Genomic DNA, 6000 nt, shown 5'->3' on the forward strand with positions numbered 1-6000 from the left:
CCTCTGATTGGGAACCACCCCGGCCAACACAGAAATACACGATCTAGAAAGAACACATAGAAAACAAAACATAGACACTACACATAGAAACTAACACCCTGGCTCAACATATAAGAGTCCCCAGAGCCAGGGCGTGACAGTACCCCCCCCCAAAGGCGCGGACTGCGACTGCGCCAACTAAACCCAACAGGGGAGGGGCCGGGTGGGCATTCCGCCTCGGAGGCGGATCCGGCTCCGGGCGTGACCACCACTCTCTAACTACCCCCCCGTAGCGTCCCTAGTCTGGTCTGGCCCCGCTGGCTGGAGCTGGACTGGACATCGGTGGAGCGGATTGCTTAGGCTCCGGTGTGGAGCAGCTGACCGGTACCTGACCAGGCACCGGTGAAACAGGCACGGGCTGTGCCGGACTGACGACGCGCACCACTGGCTTGGTGCGGGGAGCAGGAACGGGCCGGACCGGGCTGACGACGCGCACCACTGGCTTGGTGCAGGGAGCAGGAACGGGCCGGACCGGGCTGACGACGCGCACCACTGGCTTGGTGCGGGGAGCAGGAACGGGCCGGACCGGGCTGACGACGCGCACCACAGGCTTGGTGCGGGGAGCAGGAACAGGCCGGACCGGGCTGGCGACGCGCACCACTGGCTTGGTGCGGGGAGCAGGAACAGGCCGGACCGGGCTGGCGACGCACACCACTGGCTTGGTGCGAGGGGCAGGAACAGGCCGGGCCGGGCTGGCAACGCGCACCACAGGCTTGGTGCGACGGACAGGAACAGGCCGGACCGGGCTGATGACGCGCACCACAGGCTTGGTGCGGGGAGCAGGAACAGGCCGGACCGGGCTGGCGACGCGCACCACTGGCTTGGTGCGGGGAGCAGGAACAGGCCGGACCGGGCTGGCGACGCGCACCACTGGCTTGGTGCGAGGGCCAGGAACAGGCCGGGCCGGGCTGGCGACGCGCACCACAGGCTTGGTGCGAGGGTCAGGAACAGGCCGGACCGGGCTGGCGACGCGCACCACTGGCTTGGTGCGAGGGGCAGGAACAGGCCGGGCCGGGCTGGCGACGCGCACCACAGGCTTGGTGCGAGGGGCAGGAACAGGCCGGCCGGGCTGGAGACGCGCACCACAGTCTTGGTGCGAGGGGCAGGAACAGGCCGGGCCGGACTGGGAACACGCACCACTAACCTAGTGCGGGGAGCAGGAACGGGTCGGGCAGGACTGGGAACACGCACCACTAACTTAGTGCGGGGAGCGGGAACGGGTCGGGCCGGACTGGGAACACGCACCACTAACTTAGTGCGGGGAGCAGGAACGGGTTGGGCCGTACTGGGAACACGCACCACTAACTTAGTGCGGGGTGCAGGAATGGGCCTGACCGTACTGGGAACACACACCACTGGCCTTGTGCGGGAATCAGGAACGGGCCGGACCGGACTGGTGACACACACGACTTGCTTGGTGCGAGGAGCGGGACTGGGTTTCCTCATAAACCTCTGCTCCCTCTGCTGCCTACTCAGTTCCTCTCGCCGTGCCTCCACACTCTCCTTCTCCCTCCTGACCAATGGCCCCCGTAACCTGGTGGCCTCCTCTCCTAGTCCACAAACTCGCCCTGTAGCTGCCTCCAGCAGCCCCGTCGTCCATGCCGTGTGCCCACCCAAATTTTTTTATTGTATCCTCTCTATGGCGCGCCTCCACCGTCTCCTCCCACGGACGGCGATTCATTCCGGCCTGGATTTCCTCCCAAGTCCAGGATCCCCGCCCGTCCAAGATCTCCTCCCAAGTCCAGGCTGTCGGCTCCTGGACACGCTGCTTGGTCCTGTTATGGTGGGATCTTCTGTCACGATCGTCGTAATAAGTGGACCAAGGCGCAACGTGATATGCGTACATACTTTTAATAGTACTTAATACACGATACAACAAAACAACAAAACGAAACGTGAAGTCCTCGGTTAACAAACACAAATCTACACGGAACAAGATCCCACAAAATGACAAGTGCACAACAGGCTGCCTAAGTATGGTTCCCAATCAGAGACAACAAGACACAGCTGCCTCCGATTGGGAACCACCCCGGCCAACACAGAAATACACGATCTAGAAAAGAACACATAGAAAACAAAACATAGACACTACACATAGAAACTAACACCCTGGCTCAACATATAAGAGTCCCCAGAGCCAGGGCGTGACAATATCCTTGCCTGTGAAGCCCTTTTTGTGCAAAGAAATGATGACGGCACGTGTTTCCTTGCAGGTAACCATGGTTAACAGAGGAAGAACAATGATTTCAAGCACCACCCTCCTTTTAAAGCTTCCAGTCTGTATTCTAACTCAATCAGCATGACAGAGTGATCTCAAGCCTTGTCCTCGTCAACACTCTCACCTGTGTTAACGAGAGAATCACTGACATGATGTCAGCTGGTCCTTTTGTGGCAGGGCTGAAATGCAGTGGAAATGTTTTTGGGGGATTAAGTTCATTTTCATGGCAAGGAGGGACTTTGCAATTAATTGCAATTCATCTGATCACTCTTCATAACATTCTGGAGGATATGCAAATAGCCATCATAAAAACTGAGGCAGCAGACTTTGTGAAAATTAATATTTATGTCATTCTCAAAACGTTTGACCACGACTGTAGTATTGTGTATCATGCAACATCACTGAAATTGTGCCACAAATAGAAAATGAGGAAACGGGCGATTTTAAGTACTGTAGTGTCAAAGCATAGATTGTCATTATTGAATGTTAGTTGCCAAATGTCAACATTTGTGAGTACTTGCTTCTTGATACAAATCCGTTCATTAGGAATGGGAATTTCTTAATGTCTTGATGTTATCACCATCTGATAAGTTCTGACCACATAAAGAAACATTCTGCCCAAGTTATAATAACTAGTCATTAATTAAATGCGTTGGTTTAGGATTTATGCTCCACTTTATCCTGAAACCCTTGTGCTGCAAAATATCGGTCTGGTTCCAGGCTAACATTAAAAAGAAGCTTGTAGTCTGAGAAATTCTTTCCCCACCCATTGTGGTATCCTACCAGTATGATAAGCCACATGAAATAACAGAATGTTGATTAGCATAATGAAAAAAATGCTTTGTAGAGTGAGTGTTGGGTCATTAATGTTCCTGCTTCGTAACTGGACTTCTCAATGTTTCAGGATATTCTAAATCATTTTGCATACTTGCACCTTAACACATTGGTATGACCGTTTATCCTGTAGTTATTTTCATTCCATAGTTTCAGCCAGTTTTCCTCCCAGAGAAATCATGATTTATTTCAAAGGGTATATGGCCTTTTTAATTATTTTATGTATAATTTGGCGAGGGAACATTTTAGTCATTTAGCTGACGCTCTTATCCAGAGCGACTTAAAGTTAATGAGTGCATACATTATTATTATATATTTCATACTGGCCCCCCGTGGGAAACAAACCCACAACCCTGGCTTTGCAAACGCCATTCTCTACCAACTGAGCTACATCCCTGCCGGCCATTCCCTCCCCTTCCCTGGACGACGCTGGGCCAATTGTGCACCACCCCATGGGTCTCCCGGTCGCGGCCGGCTACGACAGAGCCTGGATTCGAACCAGGATCTCTAGTGGGACAGCTAGCACTGCGATGCAGTGCCTTAGACCACTGCGCCACTCGGGGGAACGCTTTTTTACCATTCAACCATTGAAAAGATGTCATTATTTTACATTTTAACTGAAGGAAATGGATGGCTTTCCTGATATCTGACGCTGAGATCATGTAAGACGTCATGTGTAAAGCAGAATTGCATAGTGAAGCAGAGTCCTGAAATTATGTTACACTATGCCGCTGGATTCCAATGGTTACTCAAGAGGCGGCAGAATATAATCTCTTTTACCCATGTTTTTATGACATAATATATCAAGGTTTTATTATTAGTTACACTGTCTTGTACACATTCACAGCTAAAAGCTGAATTGCAGTATACATACAAAAAACAAAGAAAGAAGATAAAAGTTGAAGAAGAAAGAAATATGGCATGAAGTCTCTAGTCTTGACAGCTTCTGATGGTGACTGCTATTGGTGTGAAGGTCTTTATTCGTGTGGTCATTTTATAAATGCTAATTATATTAATGATATAAATAAGAATAAATACATCTATCTAGTTATCGTTCTCTTTGTAGTTCCATTGCATCATTCACATTTTCCAACATAGTTTGTCTGTGTAGAAAGTGTGTACTATTGTACTACCAGTGGAGTAAAGTACTACTTAAGTAGTTTTTTTGGACAACTTTTACTTTTACTTCACTACATTCCTAAAGAAAATAATGTACTTTTTGCTCCATACATTTTCCCTGACACCCAAAAGTATTTGTTAGGTGATGAATGCTTAGCAGGACAGGAAAATGGTCCAATTCATGCACTTATCAAGAGAACACGTGGTCATCCCTACTGCCTCTGATCTGGCACTCACTAAACACATGCATCGTGTGTAAATTATGTGTTACAGTGGACCCCTGGCTATCCGTACATTTTTAAAACAAAAAAATGGTGCCGTCTGCTTTGCTTAATATATGGAATTTGTAATGATTTATACTTTTACTTTTGATACTTAAGTATATTTTAGTGATTACATTTACTTTTGATACTTAAGTATATTTAGAACCAAATACTTTTAGACTTTTACTCAAGTAGTATTTTACTGGGTGACTTTCACTTTCACAACTCTATTAAGCTATCTACACATTTACTCAAGTATGACAATTTGGCACTTTTCCATCACTGTGTATTATTTTTGCACTTTCATCAGATTGAAGTTGTGTCCAGTAAACTATACTGCATCAAACAAGCATTCAATGCCTCATCAAGATACATTTCTAAACCGACCGTGTCGCACTCCAGTCCAGCAGGTGGCGATAAAGTCCATAATACGCCGTGCACCGCCAATAACGTCAAAGCGAAGTCAATGTGTCATTTTCGTTTTTTTCTGTTTCGTAAGCTTGCTGTATCCTTGTGTAATTAATTGATAAAAAAACATGTTGATATTAAATAAATCAAGTTCATCACTTGTAGAACACAATAAGTAGGCCTATTCTAGATGACGTGTAGATTAGAAATGTGATAGCAACTGAAAATAATTATAGTAGTAATAGAGTGGTAATACGTGCAACATGAAACCCATAATTCATTTACAGTGAGTTTGGGGTTCCTAACTGGTAAATGAACCACTTATTCTCGTTTCCACCGGCTTTCGATTGCTGATGGATTGTTTATGATTAGATGACAAGACATTCTGGACACGACACCACCTGTAACATAACGCTGAGAGTTATTTTTTTACAATTAAAGGAAGCCCCGCGGTAAGGCAGGGCATCAAAAAATTAGTTGATACTCATAATGTTCCTCCCCACGGAAATCTTTAGTAAAAGGCGAAAGATTTATGCGATCTGAAGAGAAACCAGAGTGTACTGACTTGAGGAAAGTAAAAATGGGGACTGACTACACCAACATGACATTCCCATAGCGGTAATACCAACCACGGTACCCAAATCCAAATCCCCTGCTCTGTTCAACGTGTCCAGTCATACCCATTCATTGCAGAATACTAGGGTTAGTACAAATATATTCCTGTTTTAAAATATTACAGCAAAAAAACTCAAATTATTTTACACGAGGTGCATGATGGGTAACTGTTTACGCATGCGCAGTTAAATTTGCACTAGCGAATCTTTTCGACAGATGGCACTCTTGTGCTGATTTCGCCCTGCATTAGAGGCTGTCAGAGGTTCTGATATCAACCATGTCTCATTGATACCCAGCTTCAGTTCCAAAGACAAAAATGGCAATGTAAAAAGAAATAAAAAACAACTGGGTCATTTTATCTAATGCAAAGAAGAATTATCCCCCAAATAACTTTAGTATAATAACTTTTAATAGTGATTAAAACATCAAAAAATCTAATCAAATACTATTTGTCACTGCTGTAGACTTGACCTTGAAATGCTTGCTCACGAGCATTCCAACACT

The 6000-nt window shown here is 46.7% G+C and overlaps 1 non-coding gene across 1 annotated transcript; it reads right to left on the minus strand.

Moving 5' to 3' along the window:
• Window positions 1-5324: 5324 nt before the first annotated feature.
• On the minus strand, window positions 5325-5440 carry LOC121585082. The gene has a single exon (XR_006003790.1). It is a non-coding gene; the product is annotated as a U5 spliceosomal RNA (small nuclear RNA).
• Between the last annotated feature and the right edge of the window lie 560 nt (window positions 5441-6000).

Source organism: Coregonus clupeaformis, chromosome 1, assembly GCF_020615455.1.
Source record: "Coregonus clupeaformis isolate EN_2021a chromosome 1, ASM2061545v1, whole genome shotgun sequence".
NCBI classification, from domain to species: Eukaryota; Metazoa; Chordata; class Actinopteri; order Salmoniformes; family Salmonidae; genus Coregonus; species Coregonus clupeaformis.